Source organism: Homarus americanus, unplaced genomic scaffold (genome assembly GCF_018991925.1).
Source record: "Homarus americanus isolate GMGI-L3 unplaced genomic scaffold, GMGI_Hamer_2.0 scaffold22688, whole genome shotgun sequence".
NCBI classification, from domain to species: domain Eukaryota; kingdom Metazoa; phylum Arthropoda; class Malacostraca; order Decapoda; family Nephropidae; genus Homarus; species Homarus americanus.
The window spans coordinates 102,271-121,954 of NW_024737808.1; the positions used below are offsets into that span (position 1 = coordinate 102,271).

The 19,684-nt window shown below is 40.0% G+C and overlaps 2 protein-coding genes across 4 annotated transcripts in view; both read left to right on the forward strand.

Moving 5' to 3' along the window:
* The window catches only part of LOC121873591 (FMRFamide receptor-like), a 199,176-nt gene that overhangs the window by 45,626 nt on the left and 133,866 nt on the right, over positions 1 to 19,684 (forward strand). For 2 of the 3 annotated variants that reach the window (XM_042377228.1, XM_042377230.1), the window contains exon 1: positions 1,984 to 2,681. The exons of the other annotated variant lie outside the window; for it this stretch is intronic. The gene's annotated coding sequence lies outside the window, so the exon portion shown is untranslated. Of the gene's footprint in view, positions 1 to 1,983; positions 2,682 to 19,684 lie in introns of those variants that run through there. 3 annotated transcript variants of the gene reach the window in all.
* Positions 1 to 19,684, forward strand: part of LOC121873590 (lysine-rich arabinogalactan protein 19-like) — a 68,731-nt gene that overhangs the window by 12,877 nt on the left and 36,170 nt on the right. The gene's annotated exons all lie outside the window — the stretch shown is intronic.

The following is a 19,684-nucleotide window of genomic DNA, read 5'->3' on the forward strand; positions in this document are numbered from 1 at the left end:
TATAGACTCTCTGAAAGGATTCTGTATGTTAATATTGTATTTAGTTTAGCTTGGAGTCTCAGTTTCACCTGGAGTCTATTTTTAGTCGTTTTAATTTTGTGTTTTAGCGTAAGTTTGTCATCCAGGTGTTTTGTTTATCTTTGGTTACGAGAAATATTTATCGCAAAATCCTCTGAGAGTCATGTTCACTGGCATGATTTTACCAACTACGACAGCCAAGATGTCACTAACTCAGGGTGATACAGTGGACCGAGACTAATTTCGGGATCTGGTACCCAGAACTAGACGATAATTTTCATACTAAAACTGTGGCGTTTGGTTAGTGTGTGGCTGTGGGTCGTGGTATGTGTGTGTGTGTGTTAGCAGGCCTAAGAGAAGTATGTAGGTGTGAACCATCTGGGTCGTGTGTGTGTGTGTGTGGGTTTGGACCGCGGGGTTTGTGTGGGTATGGGCCGGGTCAGGGGTAGTGTGTGGGCATAAGCGTGTCATGTGGTTGAGAGGGCAGGCGCAGGGACAGTACACCGGTGTGGGTGGGTGGTTTGTGTGGGTGTGGGCAGGCGCAGGGGTGGTGTGCGGGTGTGGGTGTGGGTCGTGTGGGTGCGGGGAGGCAGTGTGTGAGCCAGCACAGCGTTGGTCGGTGGCACAGTAACGGTCCGCCAGCACCCAGACAGACACCCTCACGCTGCCACCACCAGCCAGCCACCCCAGACACTCGCCTCGCCAGGGCTCGCTCTTACCCAGCTCCTCTTGCCCCCACCATCGTAATACCGCCCTTCTTGTCTTGCCCATGTCTACGTCTCTCAAGCAGCTATTGCCCCCAACACCACAAGGCATTAAAATCTCCCCCATATCTGAAAACTCTCCCTTGATTGGACTTCTGTGAGTCGAGGACATTTGAGTTCCTCACTAATTTAGCAACAAGTTTGCTACGTGTTGTTCTCGTGGCGAAAACTTTTTGGAAAAATTCTTCTGGAATATCAGACTGTTATGTAACATTCAGTATTCCACAGACCTAGGAATAATACCATAGATAACGAGAGAAAGAAAAACATTGATGTACTCAGAGCGACAACCAAGATTCACGTGTTCCTTCGCGCAGTTGAAACTTAAGTGAGCGAGGCCGACCACTGAACACTAAACTTTATTGAAGAACATTTTACATTTATTGAAGAACATTTTTATTTCAAAATCATGAAATATAAGATCTCAAAAACTAAAGAATGTTTGTGATTACATAGAAAGTGATGTATAGATTTGAGTAGTTGAGGGGACAGGGCAGACACAGTACCTAATGAACACGATACATTACAGCACGACACTCTTACAGTAACTAACGTGACTGGGAAACACCTTTGTGATAATACAGCAGACAAGGATAGTTTTGTATTCTCTCTCAGTGTCCAGCTACAGAGACAAATTTCCCGAGGGTTAGGATAATCAAGTATAAAATCTACATAGACACATTGTTAATTTATATTATCTTACGCACTAAATCTCAGTATTAGGAGACAACATTAACCTAATTTGAATATTGAGTATGATGATGATGGTGAGTGTTGATGGAGGGAAATGGTGTGTGTAAAGTGTAGCATACTAGCTCACTGTACACCAGCGTCAAGCACCAGTGAATGATACACGTTGAGTGACTTCACACACTGTACGTTAAGTGACTTCACACACTGTACTTCAAGTGACTTCACACACTGTACTTCAAGTGACTTCACACACTGTACTTCTTACACACTGTGACTCTACACACTGTACGTCAAGTGACTTCACACACTGTACTTCATGACTCTACACACTGTCAAGTGACTTCACACACTGTAATGTCAAGTGACTTCACACACTGTAATGTCAAGTGACTCTACACAATGTACGTCAAGTGACTCCTCACACTGTACTCAAGTGACTTCACACACTGTACTTCAAGTGTCTCACACACTGTACTTCAAGTGACTTCAATACTAATTGTACTTCAAGTGATTTCACACACTGTACTTCAAGTGACTCTACACACTGTACTTCAAGTGACTTCACACATTATCATTCACGTAAAATAAAATATGAACTACGGATCTTACTTCAGCTACAAGGAACATCAGTGAGTGAGAGTTGTTACAATACTCGTCACCTTACTAGAGTCTCGTGAATAAATACAACATTGAGAAAGATACAGACACACCTGACATAACCTTTGACCTCTACACAACACCTCATACCCAGAGAGAGAGAGAGAGAGAGAGAGAGAGAGAGAGAGAGAGAGAGAGAGAGAGACATAAAACTTACTGTGTGACCCCGTGAGTGTTTTGTATAATAGTTATGGCCGTAGTTAATGCAATGTGAATGATAGGTCAATGATCACAATAGAGCATAAAAGAACAGCTGCTTAACCCGACCTTAATCACTTGTGTAACTTAGAACAACACTCACCACCTGGTAGGAGTCTAGTTACCTGAGGTGACCCAACGTGAGTACGGTGACCTTGAAGCTCTCGTCAAGGTTGGCTGACCCGCCGAGGCAAGCCAAGTGACACTCGCACACACACGTACCACCACCACCACCACCACCACTCCATCATCATTACCACCGCTCCACCAACGCTCCACCACCGCTCCACCACCACCACCAACGCTCCACCACACCGCCATCAGCACCTGAAGCCACGCTATAATTGGCAGGTAAACGTGTAGTCGTCGATCTTTGCATGCTAATGAACGGTTGGTGCGGCACACTTGACGTAATTGTAATATTGACCGGGGGTAATTCTTTGTGTTCTGTAATGAAACTTATTAATAAAAGTTGTGTGAGATCTTTACTTACCGGAGAGTATATGAGGGAACTGTCGTGTATTTGTCTATATTGAGTTTAATGTTAAGTAAAATTATACTCAATATTTAGGAGATTTTTTTTTTATTATTAAAACTTATTGAACATTTAGTCGTGTATGGTAAAAATTTACTTCGGTTGATTTAAGAGGTTATGTAACCCTGCCGCTAACCTTCCCTGCCATCATGTCCCCTGCCAACATCTTCCCCCTGCCAACCTCCTCCTTCTACCACCTCCTCTCCTGCCAACCTCCTCCTCCTCCTCTCCCCTTGACACTCTCAACGTAAATTCAAGCTTTTTGTTCTCGTCTCCTCTTCTTTTCTGTTGTTTTTCATCACCGTCTCTCTCTCTCTCTCTCTCCCCATTAGCTGTTATACTCTCGCCTCTACAGACGTATAACATGTTAGTATTTCATCTGACTTTGTCGTATTTGTTAACCATCTCTTCCCGAGTCTCATACTATCACTTGTTAACCATCTCTTCCCGAGTCTCATACTGTCACCACTTCACGTTACCAGCTGCTGTTAGGGGTCAGAGCGTCAATAAAATGCGTTAATGAGTCGCGTTAGCTGAGGCTGTGCTTGTAAGGAAGAGTGATTCATCATTTTTAATCCCCTGTGTATTTTTGAAGGGGGAGGGGGGGGTGGGACTTGGTGTGCTTAATACCCCCCCTCTCTCTCTCTCTCTCTCTCTCTCTCTCTCTCTCTAGCGAAAATTTCTTGTCTTTATCTACGTGTTGAGTTATGCTGTTGCTGCTACTGTCGTGATTTTGCCTTTTATTATTATTATTATTATTATTATTATTATTATTATTATTATTATTATTATTATTATTATTATTATTATTATTATTATTATTGTTGTTGTTATTGTTCTTGATATTATTATTATTCATATCTAACGGAACCTTGATATAACGCACTTTCATCTCTATGTAATTCGCTAGATGAAGATTACACAAATAACGGTCCCTCGTTATAACTGACTTTCCCCTTCATATAGTTCGTTAAATGGAGGTTTCGCTATAGATCAATCTTATGGACTAATATTACCTTGAATAATATTACTCATCGTAAATTGTGGTGGTGTGTATATCCTCGACTACATAAACAAACGGAGATAAACATTTGCTGGGGGGAAATTTATCTGACATAACCCGGAATTACCTCACGTTAATACATCACAGCAGCTGAGGGTATTAAGGATTCATTGTGTATATTTTGTTTGTAAGTTTAGGATATGAGGAACCGTGTGTGTGTGTGTGTGTGTGTGTATGTGTGTGTGTGTGTGTGTGTTGTCGCTATGTATACTCTTGTTATGACTGCATGTGTTTTGTTTGATGTGAGTGAAAGTGCCTCTCTCTCTCTCTCTCTCTCTCTCTCTCTCTCTAGGACTATAAGTTATCAATGCTCTACACCAGAAGGATTGGGAGGTGAGGAGAGAGAGAGAATTATTTGACAGAAACATAGTTTGTATTTTGTCTTACTCTGTGTAGTGATGATGTTTTATTTACACTTATGTTGTAAATGTAACTGGTGGCTTTATTTACATTTACATAGGATTGGTAAGAGATATGATACGTTCCTCTTGTGTTGTAAATATAAGTGTTAGTTAAATTAACCAACTATACTTTATTTCTTCGTCTCTCTATAAATACTGAACTTAAAAACACCATTAATTGAGTTTTTTAACATTTTTTTACATCATTATCATTCAACTTTATTATGAAAATGTTGTTAACTGTCTGGTGTAGAGATTGGATCCTAGTTAACAAACATTAGTGGTCCGTGTAGTTGAAACCTCTGGGAGTAAACTTGTTTTGTGTTTCACCTTCACTACAGGGAGGCATTGTTTAATATTTTGCTTAATTTTAGTTAAATTTGGTCCGTACACAAGGGATTAAGTTTATTCTGATATTATAATGATGTGGCTGTAATTAAGACACAGTGAACAGAAATTAATAGCTGTAGTAATTGAAGTATCTGAAACACAACTGTATCAGCACAAAAACTTGTTCTTAACTAATAATAATAATAATAATAATAATAATAGTAATAAAAACTATATTTTTTTAAGAACTAACAGACCTGGTGTACAAACTTAACAGCCTTGACATATAATTTATTTAGAATCACTTAACAACAACGAAGCTTAACTTTTAGTGCTTGTGTTGTGGAAGCAGACCTCGTGAACTGTTTATGCAAGGAAAACAAGAAGCAACAACAGTAACAAACACATGAACTGAGGATGAATAAGAGAATTTTATTTGTAAGTTTGGAATAATTTTGTTGTTTACCACTGAATTTTTTTCTTTGTGTACGATTATCCGGGATCAGTTAAGGTATTATCCGAAAATCCTCAGGTAATATAAATTTTGACTAATTATATCATAACTAACGTGTAAATTATCTAGTTAATCCCAGGAGGTGGATGGTAAGCTTGTTTATGGGGTCATCAGTGTGTACACAATTATCACAGAAATTAATTACTGAAAATATTAATTATGGTGGCAGAAATTACAAAAATAACAAGATGGTGTCACAAATTGAAAACAAAGTTGATTAAACATTCATCTTTTTTTTTACAAACTTTAGGTCGTAAAAAAAAATTCAATATGAGATGAATTTCTGAGAAGTCATTTAAAAAAGTTAAACTCCTCAAAATAAACAAAATTTAATATTGATCAAAATTGCTCTTCTGGTTTATTAAACTTATTTCAGACTTTACAAGTTGAGAAAGAAGGATTTATCGTAGCTAAACTTTTGATTAAACGTGTGTGTGTGTGTGTGTGTGTGTGTGAGTGTGTGTGTGTGTGTGTGTGAGTGTGTGTGTGTGAGTGTGTGTGTGTGTGTGTGAGTGTGTGAGTGAGGTGTGGTCCCAGGCCTCCCTATCGTGGACGGATTAACACATAGCTGGTGTTATTGAGTCTCAAGGGCAGTTATCACTGGGTACCTGGTACCTCACTGTGTGAAGGTTAGCTTGGGTATGACTCAGCTGTTGCTGCCGAGTTGTTTTTCACTGACTTAAGCACTGTTCACCACTGTTCACCACTATTCAACACTGGTTCCATTCCTTTCCTAAATGAAATAGTATCTTCTGGCGAGAACTTGTTGATATTCCGGTGGGGAGGAGGGGTTCAGGGGAGGGAGTTGGTATGGGCCAACATAACAGTTGACCTGTGTCGTATGATATCAGACACCTTCAGTAATCAAGGCTTTATTCAACTCATAAATCCATATACATCTGCAACAGAACAAAACAAAACCCAATTAGAACAAGAGAACATTTAGAGTAAAGGTAAACACAAACATAATTTATTCCATAATATGACAACCTGGCTGCTGCCAGAACAGCTCCAGGTACGTCTTGACTATCGGTCAAGACTGAGGAGGGAGAGGGAAGGTGAAAACAATGGCTCCAATATGCTGTAGAGTGTCTGTGAAAGAACTCGTAGACAGCGGCGGCAATATTCTGACACACACACACACACACACACACACACACACACACACACACACACACACACACACACACACACACACAAGGGAACAGACAAATAGACAAAGTTCTCATTCAAAGCGAAATCGTTTTTGTATTTCTAGGGTACAAGGAATTTTGGGAAATGCTGGAATTAGACAGAGTTAGTTTTTTATATAGTGGTAAATACCTTAGAATTTCAGGTTTTATGTGAATTATGTATCAAAATTCCCAGTGAAATTGGTTTAGGATTTCTGATCTGAGAGACAAGAGATAAATGACGGAATTGTCCTATAGGAGGGAGAGAGACAGGCAGAGAAGGAATGAGGGAGGCAAAGACAGAGAAGAATAGAGACAAAGAGAGAGAGAGAGAGAGAGACAAACAGAAGCGTGCACAATAAGTCTTTCCAGGAAGAACACTTGGCTCTCGGGAACATAGTTTTTAAGGGAAAATTTAAGACAAAGAAACAGTTTTAAGACGGACGATTTATATACAGAGACACACAGGTAGACAGGCAGGTAAGGACAGGTAAGCTCGCGTCGTACTCTTAAGTCTTCAGGTAAATTCAGTTCAGAAAAGTGTTTTTTTTTCATCAATGAATTTCTTCAACACAACGACTAAACGTTTACAAAATTTCAAACTCCGGTTAAATAATAGTTTTTTTTTTTTTGGTCTGTATTTTTTTTTTAAATATATGGAGAAAACTTTTACAAAATTTACAAAAGAAAAGCCGACGAAAACATGAGTAGATTATTTTCCAGTGTTATTTTTTCTTTAAGTATGTTGAACAAACTTTCACAAACTTTCAATAATTTCAAAGATTTTATACCAAGAAAAATGGGGGAAAATTATATTAAAGGTATTTCGTCTAAATTTTTTGTTAATTTAATTTTTTGGGGGAAACTTTAAGGGAAATACAGTAACTTTAGGGGAAATATATAACAACATAAAAACATAATAAAATAAGGAGTCTGCAATAGGCTGGTTGGCCTGTGCATGGCAGCTCCTGTCGAGAGTTACTACCACTCTCTATCATCCATGAATCTATCTAGCCTCCTTTTAACACTTTCCAGCGTTCCAGCACTTACTACAAAGTTGCTAAGCTTGTTCCACTCGTCCACCACCATATTTGTGAACCAGTTCCTTCCTATCTCCCTCCTAAACCTAAACTTATCCAACTTAAATCCGTTGCTCCGAGTCCTATCATGCTCGCCTTTATTGATTCCTTTCACCCACTTAAATACCTCTATCATATCTCCCCGCACTCGTCGTCTTTCTAGGGAATGCAAGTTAAGTTTCTTTAACCTATCTTGATATGGAAGGTTTCTAAGTCCCGGAATCATTTTCGTCAGTCTTCGCTGCACCGACTCTAGTGAATTGATATCCATTCTATAATAGGGGCACCAGAACTGAACCGCATAATCGAGGTGCGGCCTGACTAACACAAGATATAGTTGCAATAAGACCTCTGCACTCTTATTACTTACACTTCTAGATATAAAACCTAATACATACATACATACATACGGCAATAAGCACTTAACCCACACATTCCCGTCGGCCTAATAACACATAAGATGGACCGATGTGGTCAGTGTTTACAGGAGAGGGAAGGAAAACAACTTGGTGGTGGGTGTGTATACAGTCATAATATGTATACAGTCATAATATGTATACAGTCATAATATATACATTGATGGGCGGACGTTCATAAGCGTGTGTGTATAAATAGAAGGAATTGTGTTCATGTGTACATAGCTGCACTGATGGACAAATGTGCTTATATGTATGCATGTATATATTAAATTGTTATGTTATACAGGTGGTTCTAGGGTACACCTGTCCAAGATGACGTGTGTCTCTGCCTGGTGTGTGGGTCGAGGGGTGTGTAGCGTCTCTGTGCTGTGTTGCCTCAAGTCATGACCCGGCAGCAGAAGACCTCACCTGCCAAGTCGTCCAAGGTTAAAAATGTACCACCAACATGACCTAGTTGGTTAGGTTACCTTTGATTGGCTCGTGTCGTCTGGAATGTTAGTTAGACTTGTGGTATTTTTCTGAACACTGGTAGTCATTTACCCTATACCTGGTAATGGAGTGAATAGCCAATCATAAAGAGAATCTCCCAGTGACGTCATAACTTATCAACCAATCACTGTGCTTCCTTAATACATATACTCTGCTGACCTAGCTTAACCAATACCAAACTCAACCATTCTTAATGCCCACGTAAATGTAAGCCGGGTTGTGATTGGTTGTGTGGTTTACGTAGGAGGTAGTTCACGTGGCCTGTTATTGGTCGATATTTTTCGTTGTTTTGTGACGTAAGGCCTTGGATATGGAATAGAATTTACTTGCTAAAACCGTGTATTTTTATTTAGTTAGGTTGGGGGTAGGTTAGGTTACGTTAGGGTTATGTTAGAAGTACGTTGGGTAAGGTTAGGGGTCGATTATGTTACGTTAGAGGTAGGTTAGATTTGGTTAGGTTTGGTTAGGTTAGGTTAGGATAGGTTTGGTTAGGTTAGGTTAGAAAATAGGCTGGGCTTGGTTTACTGTGAGTTTGTCCCCACTTTGTATACTTAATCTAACTCTGTATATTGATAGCTTAATCGTAAGTGCAAAATAATTCGTTGTCAATTTACCAAACTCACTATTACCAAATGCATCATATTTGTTGAGTTGACCTTTCAGATAATTAGTTGAACGAGTTTTAATGAGTTTTTAATGTTATGATATGATGAACAAACACACACACACACACACACACACACACACACACACACACACACACACACACACACACACACACACACACACACACACACACACACACACACACACACACACACACACACACACACACACCATCTGTCCTAAACATTACTAAATCCTTTCCATAATCTCCTCCTCCTCACCTCCTTTCCCTTCCCTTTTTTCTCTTCCGCTTCCTTCCCATTCCTTTTGTCTTCTCCCATACTATCTCCTCTGATCTCTTCTCCTTCCGTTCCTTTCACCCCCTTCTCTCTATTTATCTAACCATCTCCTCCTTCCCTCCTTCCTTCCTCCTCCTTCCTCCTCCTTCCTTCCTTCTTTCCTTCCTCCTCCTTCCTCCTCCCTCCTCCTTCCTTCCTTCCTCCTCCTTCCTCCTTCCTCCTCCTTTCCTCCCTACTACCACAATTGCAGACCATGATTGCGATAAAATCTCTCTGTGCTTCAGACTACATTAGTGTACATGGTCTTGTTGACTGCTGCAAACGACGCCAATTATAACAGAAAATAAGTTGTAAATGCGGATGAGAGAGAGAGAGAGAGAGAGAGAGAGAGAGATTGTGTGTGTGTGTGTGTGTGTGTGTGTGTGTGTGTGTGTGTGTGTGTGTGTGACAATAAAGACGGATAACATATCAAAACCAATTACAACGATGCCGATTATATAGGAATTCCCCTATTTTTCCCATTTCCTCCCTCCTCGTCCTATTTTTCCACGCTACACCAATTAAAAACCAATCAATTACAGCCCCTCCCCCTACCCCCTGTACTTTCCCGCTTGTTGGTTTATATTTTATTAAACCAATTAAAACAATGTATAATCAAGACTTCTCAGGCCCGATAATATCACCCAGTTTACAAACAACAACTAATACCAAAAAATATCCCAATTATGGATTTTTTATAACACAAAACCAATTAAAAATCAGCTGCATTCAAGATGTCTGGAACCCATTAAAATATTCCCATTCAAACTCCATCAACAGTTTATTTTGAAGTCACTAAAAGCGGGAAAAAAATATTGGTGATTTCTGGTGGCGGGGCATCAGGTGGTGAACTCCGAGGCAAATATTGATATCGGGAGCCGGGAGTTGGACCGGGAATAGACTGCAAAGGGCATCAAAGGTTTCTCAACTTGGTGCTTCCTGAGTCTGCGTGATGGCCGTGGCGTTTACATCGAGGTGTCTTGTGATGTGTGGCTTGTCACCCGGGTAGTGTGTGTTTGTGTTTTCTTGGGAGAGGAACAGAGAGAGAGAGAGAGGGGAAGGAAGGAAGGAAGGAAGACAGTGGGGGAAGGAGAGAAAGAGAGAGAGAGAGGATGATAGTGAGATAGGAAGAGAGTGAGGAAGGAAGAGAGTGAGAGAGGGAGGAAGAGAGTGAGAGAGGGAGGAAGAGAGTGAGAGAGGGAGGAAGAGAGTGAGGAAGAGAAAGAGAGAGAGAGAGAGAGAGAGAGAGAGAGAGAGAGAGAGAGAGAGAGAGAGAGAGAATATTAATGTTCTTTGCTTTAATCAATGGATATATAAAGAAAACAAAATAAATGATATAAACTATAAAGTAAAAAATTAAAGGGAAAGAATGGTAAGAGAGAGAGAGCCATTTGCTGTTGTTTTTGTTGTAGTTGTAGAAGTAAGAGCATCAGTAATAATCAGTGTAATAATATTGTAAAAAAAAATTCAATTGATAAATTAAAAAAAAAACCTTTACACTTGATTACTAATACAATAGGTGGGGTCATTAGCCAAACACAGGTGCCTTCATATGGTTACCTGATATATTAGTACACACGACTATGGTCAGCCCCTCCTCCATTATGGGGATTAGCGGTGCCCCTATAGTAAACATTATGGGTCTGCCTAATCGCTAAGTGTACGCTGAAATCTGGGCCTAATCCCCACAACACCCAAGAACACAAGAACATAAGAATGGAGGAAACTGCAGCGGGCCTATTGGCCCATACTGGGCAGTCCCGTTTACACCCAACCCCTATTGGTCATATAAGCATCCAACCTATGTTTGAAGCTATTCAGCGTATTCGAGTTAATGATGATGTTTGGTAACTTGTTCCATTCATCCACTACTCTGTTTCCAAACCAGTGTTTACCTATTTCACGCCTAAATCTAAATTTGTCTAATTTAAAACCATTGTTACGAGTTCGGAGAGGAAACAGATTTTTTGGCGGTGGTCGAGGGGTTACATCACTCACCTCTTGTCCTAAGTATCACTGGTTCGAACCCTAGATTAGGTTTGGGTTAGCTTAAGTTATAGTTAGTAGAAGTTTAGGTTAGTTTACATTAGGTTAGGTTAGGTTAATGGTGGGTTAGGTTAGGTTAGGTTAGCGTTAGGTTATTGGTATAGATTCGGGTTACCATAGATTAGGTTTAGAGTTAAGTTAGGTTAATTTAGTTTAGGTTAAGTAAGATTTAAACCTTTTTTATTCTCCACATCCGGAATTTAATAAAACCTGTAAAACCTTGTCGTGTTATCATCAGTTTGTGTAAGACTCGCTCACCAGTACTAGAGGCTGGTGGTGTACAGCACGTGTGAGTTACTGTATCTTACGAGGAGTTAAAGGTGAAATATGAGCGTTGTGTGTTGCTAGTGAGAGTAAACATAACACATACTGGGTGATGGTGATGGGTGGTAGTGGTGATGGGTAGTAGTGGTGATGGGTGGGTGATGGGTGGTAGTGGTGATGGGTGGTAGTGGTGATGGGTGGTAGTGGTGATGGTGGTAGTAGTATATGATGGGGTAGTATGATAGTGGTAGTGTGTGGGTAGTGGTGATGGGTAGTGGTGATGGGTAGTGGGTGATGGGGTAGTAGTGGTGATGGGTGGGTGATGGGTGGGGTGGAAGTGAGGGGTGGTAGTGGTGCAAGTGGTAGGGTAGATGGGTAGGTGATGGGTGGATGGTGATGGGTGTAGTGGTGATGGGTGGTAGTGGTGATGGGTGGGTGATGGGTAGTAGGGTGATGGGTGGGTGATGGGTGGTGGTGGTGATGGGTGGGTAGGGTAGTGTGGTGATGGGGTGGTAGCGGTGATGGTGGTAGTGGTGGTGATGGGTGGTAGTGGTGATGGGTGGTGATGGGTAGTAGTATTGGTGATGGGTGGGTGATGGGTAGGATGGGTGGGTGGTGGGTGGTAGTGGTGATGTAAAGGGTGATGGGTGGTAGTGGTGATGGGTGGTAGTGGTGATGGGTGGTAGTGGTGATGGGTGGATGGTGGGGTTTGGTGGTGCTCTAAGAGGGTATGGTGGGCAGTAAAGTTGGTGGGTAAGATGAGTGGTTAAGCTGTAAAGGGCCAAGGTAAGCACCATACCCAACTGCTACCACCATAGACCACCACCTACAGTACACACACCATACACCACCTACTACAGACCACCACCTACATATCTCACTCACCACTCCACCATCGCCCTCGTTATGAGTTACCACACATATTGGTTGGTCCCAGATAAACCCTCCTAAGATGGGTCGCTTAATCAAATTCTCATTCCAAGTTGGGATTGTCAATTTACTACCTAATGTCATCGTTCCTCGGCGTTCTAATTAACTCAAGACGGGAGTGTTTTATGGCAAGGAGTGACGGAGTATATTACGATGTTTGTGTGTTTGGTTGTGAGTTTGGTTGGCACACACCTGTCCAGTTTAAAGGTACAGATGCCTCGTTAAGCTCCTCGTCAGCCTTAGATATATTGAATGACCTTGTTGTAGGTCTCTAGTATGCTTAACTATGACTAATACAGCCATCGTTCCTCAAGCATGACCTCCCAATGGCCTTGTTTCTACTTGATTTTGTTGGCTGGAAGACTGCGCCTCCCTCCATTACCTTGGCCCGTCCCCACAGATCTCACAGTTTATGGTACCTGAATAAGTTTTAACCAGTGACTTGTAGCCAATCAATTTGTCTGATTGTCTTGATTGGCTTGGACAATTCGAGAGGGTCGTTTGGATCCCCTTGACAAATAACACATAGTTCCGAGTTTAATAGTGATGGAGTACTGTGTCACCCCGGAGAGTTGGGTTGACTGCACGTGTTTGGGTGTCTGGCTTGGTTGTATCTTAACCTAACCTAACCTAACCTGACCTGACCTAACCTGACCTGACCTGACCTGACCTGATCTGACCTGACCTGATCTGATCTGACCTAACCTAACCTAACCTAACCTGACCTGACCTGACCTAACCTGACCTAACCTGACCTAACCTGACCTAACCTAACCTAACCTAACCTGACCTAACCTAACCTAACCTGACCTGACCTGACCTAACCTGTGATGATAAGATACAAACATATAACGCGGACACGATATATAATGAATGATATAATGTAATATAACAATAATATACACCAATCAAGACAATTCAGTTATCAATTATATCATCACATAATTATAAATCTTGTTTTTGGAACCATCATAAAAAAATACTCCATGATAGAGCCTCATCACTAACGTTAAGTAAATATCATCTAGTCATTAGGTTTGTTTATCCAGTCCTAACGATCCTAAATCATTTCCTCTCTATTAATGGGGACTTAATGGGACCAATTCTCGTTTATCCTGTAACTACAAAGACTTATCCACGTTCTCGGAGATCATATGAACCCTTGTGGTCTGTCTCGCCCTCAAACTACAGCTAAAACATCATCGAACAATTCCAACAAGACCTCTATCATACCCTAGTTACCAGATACATGTATATTGTATATGTACCAAGTTGGGAGAAAACCAGGTAACACCCCAAGTTGTGTGTCTGCAAGTGAGAGATGTTCTATCCTTTCATCTCCACAAGTTATGACATCAAGCAATATCGTGGAAGAATTGTTTGTGGAATCAGCTGGAGTGAGTTGTCCTGAGGATATACTTGGTACGTGTGTTTGTGGATATCATAGGCAATAACTTCTCTGGCAGATGGTTATATCTTCATTAAATTGTTACAAAGACTAGAGCGAATATTTCCCGGAATTACGTATTGGTTTTAGGGAAAATCGCTCGAAGAATTTCCCCCCAAAACGAATTACTCGATAAGTTACCATACACTTATATCCATTCTCCACGGAACACATGACAAGAAAGTTTTATTCTTGGTATTTGGGTAAATTATCATCTCTCATTATGAGTTATCTTACGGTGTTATAAAGTTATCAGTATCAGTTATCTTACAGTGTTTTAAAGTTATCAGTATCAGTTATCTTACAGTGTTTTAAAGTTATTAGTATCAGTTATCTTACAGTGTTTTAAAGTTATCAGTATCAGTTATCTTAGTGCTATAAAGTTATCAGTATCAGTTATCTCAGTGTTATAAAGTTATCAGTATCAGTTATCTTACAGTGTTTTAAAGTTATCAGTATCAGTTATCTTAGTGCTATAAAGTTATCAGTATCAGTTATCTCAGTGTTATAAAGTTATCAGTATCAGTTATCTTACAGTGTTTTAAAGTTATCAGTATCAGTTATCTTAGTGTTATAAAGTTATCAGTATCAGTTATCTTACAGTGTTTTAAAGTTATCAGTATCAGTTATCTTAGTGTTATAAAGTTATCAGTGTCAGTTATCTTACAGTGTTATATAGTTATCACTATCAGTTATCTCAGTGTTATAAAGTTATCTTAGTGTTTTAAAGTTATCAGTATCAGTTATCTTAGTGTTATAAATATCACGTTCCTCGATATATGAGACAGGAGGCCATTTTCAACACCCAATTTGAAAGTGAGATTAGTTAAGGTAATTTTCTCAGTCTTTGTAAATGTCCATTCCAAAAGTCCTTAGAATATCATTTAAGTCGAATTTGTTCTTTGTTTTTTTGTTTTTCTCGACAGTCGTAAGTTTTGTGGATTACTGATAAAGACAACAGCCTGTGATTTAGTGGTACCTGTCAGCTGGGAAGTGTAAAGTCGAATTGGTTTTTCGTTAACTGTGTCAGGTGGTTAATTGAGTTGGTATTAAACAAGGTGAAATGGTGGTACTTGGTGTGTTGGGTAGTAATGGTAGCTCTCTCTCTCTCTCTCTCTCTCTCTCTCTCTCTCTCTCTCTCTCTCTCTACAAGAAAGTGTCTGAACTCTTCATTATCGAAAACCCAAAATTAATTTCTCCACACGCTTTAAGAATCAAAAGTTGGCCACAAAGAAGATAATTAAGGCCAGTAGGTTTGCAACACGCGTCCTGATTGGCTGTTTTTTACCTTTAGCTTGCCACTTTCCTCGATATTTATTGGTCCTCACTAGTTACTGTACCTTCATCACGGTGCAATATTTCCCCCAAAATTTAATCGCTATGAGAAATTTCCTGAACATTTCCTTGATATGATCTTGTGGGAATTATGTGGATTATTAAAATTGACGTAAAACTTTCAATAATAATAATAATAATAATAATAATAATAATAATAATAAAAACAGTAGTAATGACAAACAAAATCAATAACAACATTAATCACATAACAACAACAATAACAGTAACAAAATAACAGTAAACGAACAACAACAACAACAACAAAAATAGCAGCAAAAACAACAACAATAACAGTAACAACAACACAACAAGAAAAGTCATAATTCAAGACGGTAAAGATAGATCACCACCACACATACACGATATAAATTTTCTCCCATATTAAAGAGTTTCTGTCGCCGTATGTAATCCTCTAGTCCTTCTCTTATTCCCTCTTTTACTACGTTTTAATTCACCTTAGTATGTTATTCTCTCTTTCTTTCTTTCTTTCTTTTTTTTATTTCATGTTGTTGTTGTTCTTCTTCTTCTTCCCTTTCAATCTCTATCTCCTTTTCTCACTCTTCCCTATTTATTTGCACTTACTTCATGCCCTCTTCCTCCCCCGACACACTTGAGACAGTCTTTCCATGGTCTTTGAGGGTGTCAGTTATGGAGGGTGTGTGTGTGTGTGTGTGTGTGTGTGTGTGTGTGTGTGTGTGTGTGTGTGTGTGTGTGTGTGTGTGTGTGTGGTTATTTCAGAGCCATAAATGATCCTTGTTACATAGTTCAGTGGACAAATAGAATCATTGGTCGGGGCATTAAAGAGACGACGATTACATTATATTCACTTCCGAGAAATTTACCCAAGATACCGGATTCTCAAAACATCTCACCCTGTCAAACATTTCTCTGTGATGGAAATAGAAATAATGTAAAAATGTTGAGTCACAGTGCAATAACGACGCCATCTTAGCCACGATCTTTGTGTCATAGAGAACTTAAGGGGAAATGTTTTAACTTAGGCGGTTTAGAGAGTCGTGACGCCGGGAGGTTTATAGAGAGGAATAGATTAAACTGAGGCTAGACTCTGGCATTGTCACGGTCCTCCTCAGGTGAGAATTGTTCTAAAGGGTTAATTTACATGTTAATTAATTCATTGGATCTTGGGACATTGAGTTCACGTACACAGGTATACATTGTGTATTAGCCCTTTGTCTGATAGGCAGAAGTATTTATATAAATGGGTTAATTACATTAGATTTCTGTAACTTTCCACTAGCTATGAGGTAGCATGTTCAGAGCACGTGATAAGGTGTGCCCACGGGAAGTCACGTCACTTGGTATTGAGTTAAGGCATTAAGTAACCGGCTCTCTGGCCACCTATTGTGGGCAGTGGTTGATAACACTCACTAGAGGAGGACGTTATTGAGAGCCATCGTGAACGGTTCCGTCTTCCCTCTACGGAGGACGACGGATATATTTCCGCTCTCCCTCGACGGGTCTCGACTCACCTCACTCAACTGTCTCATCAACAGGACGCACTTACCAGAGCTATATAAGGTAGCCTCCGTCCTCATTTAACACTCATAGCTACAGTGGTTAAGTTACGGTGATAATCCTTTTTGAAAGTGTACATAGAAACCTCTTATGATAAATACAAACAAAGGAACATATTGGATTTCACTACAGAAGATCCAATAAACATTGATCTATACTTTAGTATGTCTAAAATATAAGGTAACATGCTTCACAAGTGGTGACAGCCCAAGAAGGTGTTACATATATGACAGCTTCACAAGTAACTGCTATATTCAGGGTAACAGTCACCTCAACAGATACACAGTTGGTAAAGGTAGAGATATTATGTTCTCCCCATTACTGTGTTATACTGTTACATCTGTTACTGAGAGAAGCAAATCGTTATAACTCGTTTGTACACACTCTGAAGAAGCAGTAAGTGTAGGTGTATTAAAATGGACAGAAGTACCGAGTGTCACACGGGAGTACGGTCTTTGACATGTTAATTTCATACGAGCCACAGACAGCTACAGTAGAGGTACACGCCTCTCTCTCTCTCTCTCTCTCTCTCCACCCGGAATATTACTGACCCTACTACCTGCCACCTTCCCCCCCCACTCACCCTCCTGTCATTCTGCCCTCCCTCCGCCTCCTAACACACAAACGCCTCTACGTCCAGACAAACACTACCCAGGTAAACTTACCCTCAGGCTCCACATAAACGTCTTCCTGTCCACACACACACACACACACACGCACACACACAACAGGGTCATCAAGGTCCCTGAATCCCTTTAATATTTATATGATTTATATTTTTCCCTTAACTAAGAATGGGCCATGATGGTACACGTGGCAACCATCCTTATTATGCATACCATCCTCAGAACACCTGTTATGTATACCAGAACACCTGTTATGTATACCAGAACACCTGTTATGTATACCAGAACACCTATTATGTATACCAGAACACCTGTTATGTATACCAGAACACCTGTTATGTATACCAGAACACCTGTTATGTATACCAGAACACCTGTTATGTATACCAGAACACCTGTTATGTATACCAGAACACCTGTTATGTATACCAGAACACCTGTTATGTATACCAGAACACCTATTATGTATACCAGAACACCTGTTATGTATACCAGAACACCTGTTATGTATACCAGAACACCTATTATGTATACCTGAACACCTTTTATGTATAGCTGAACATCTCTGTAGGATTACGAATATACATGAGTAGCATGTGTCATTTCCGTTGTTGTTATGTATGTATAATGTATAGAGTCAGGTTTTAACAACAATTTGAGCCCTTCAATATGTATTCTAAGTAAGTCGTATCGTGTTCGTGTGTGAGTGTGTGTGTGTGTGTGAGTGTCTTTGTTCGTGTGTGAGTGTGTGTGCGTGTGTGTGTGTTCGTGTCTAATAATAATAATAATAATAATAATAATAATAAACGGTTTATTAATAGAGTTGCAGCCGGTGGCTGAAAATATACAGACTTACATTTGATTTAGACATAATGATATAATATGCATTGAATACATTTACAGGGCTGTACAGTACATAAATCAGGAGTTGTTTATTATTTTAACAATAGATGGGATGGTGCTGTTCTTATATCTATCGGTGCGGGCTCTTATGGGCTGAATTTTGTTGTAGTGGCGGTCTGCGCGAGGTGGGTGGGGGGCCGCCAGTGGCAGGAGGTGGTAATGACGAGGGTGGTGCAGTAGTTGGCTGCCAAACCCTTCCAGTGCTTGGTGGTGGAGGTCACTGAGGGATGGCATTTCCAGGGTGGAGAGAGCGTTGGTGTAGCCGGAGTAGTCTGCGCCGAGCATGATTCTGCAGGCCCTTTTCTGTACCTTCTCTAGCTGACGTTGTTGGGTGGAGTTGAGAGAAGACGACCAGGCTGGTGACGCATCCGTTAGTTTGGGGAGAATAAAGGCGTTGTAGATGGTCCTCAGCTCTGGCGTGGGTGTCCCAAGTGACCTGAGTCATCGTAGCATGTAGAGTCGGTGTCTTTGTTCGTGTATGTGTGTGTGTGGGCGTGTGAACGTGATAGCTAGTGAAGGAGTGGAGGGATTCTCTTGAAACTTTGTAGAAACATTGACCTAACTTGCGTAGATAGAGGTTAGATTAGGTTAGGTTAAGTTAAGCTAAGTTAGTCTAGGTTAGGTCAGGTTAAGTAAGTTTTTGTTAAAGTTTAGTTTAGGTTAAGTTCGTTAAGGTTGAATTAAGTTCGTTCAGTCGGGTAGGTTACGTTTGGTTTAGGTTAAATCAGATTCATTCAAGTTTAGGTAGGTTAGGTTAGGTTAGATTAGGTTAACTTCTTTAGGTTAAATCAAATTCGCTCAACTTAGGTTAGATTAGGTTAGCTTCGTATAGGTTAGGTTAGTTTCGTATAGGTTAAATTAGGTTTATTAATTTTAGTTAGATTATATTAGGTTAGATTTGGTTAGGTTAGATTAGGTTAGGTTTAGTATTTTTTTGATAGATTTGGTTAAGTTCGTTTAAGTTAAATTAGATTGACTCAGTTTAAGTTAGAAAAGATTAAATTAAATCGAACTAGTCACTAATACCACAATTCATTATCAAATTTCCCTCAATAAAATTTCAATAAAAGGAAAAAAAATATAAAAAATTTCCTCCCTTCCTCGGTCATCGCTGGAGACGAATTCTCAATGAGGCTTAAACTTGCTGACTTTTGCTACTCTAAGATTTAATTAACTTTCTGACTAAAACAACAATTCATCTCAGTTCTTACCACAATTAGCCAGTTTGTTTTTCTTTCGTGTTTTTCTCAACTGTTTTTTTGGGGGGTGGAGGGTCTGTTTTTTAGTTTTTTTTTTTCTTTTGGCTATTTTTTTTTAC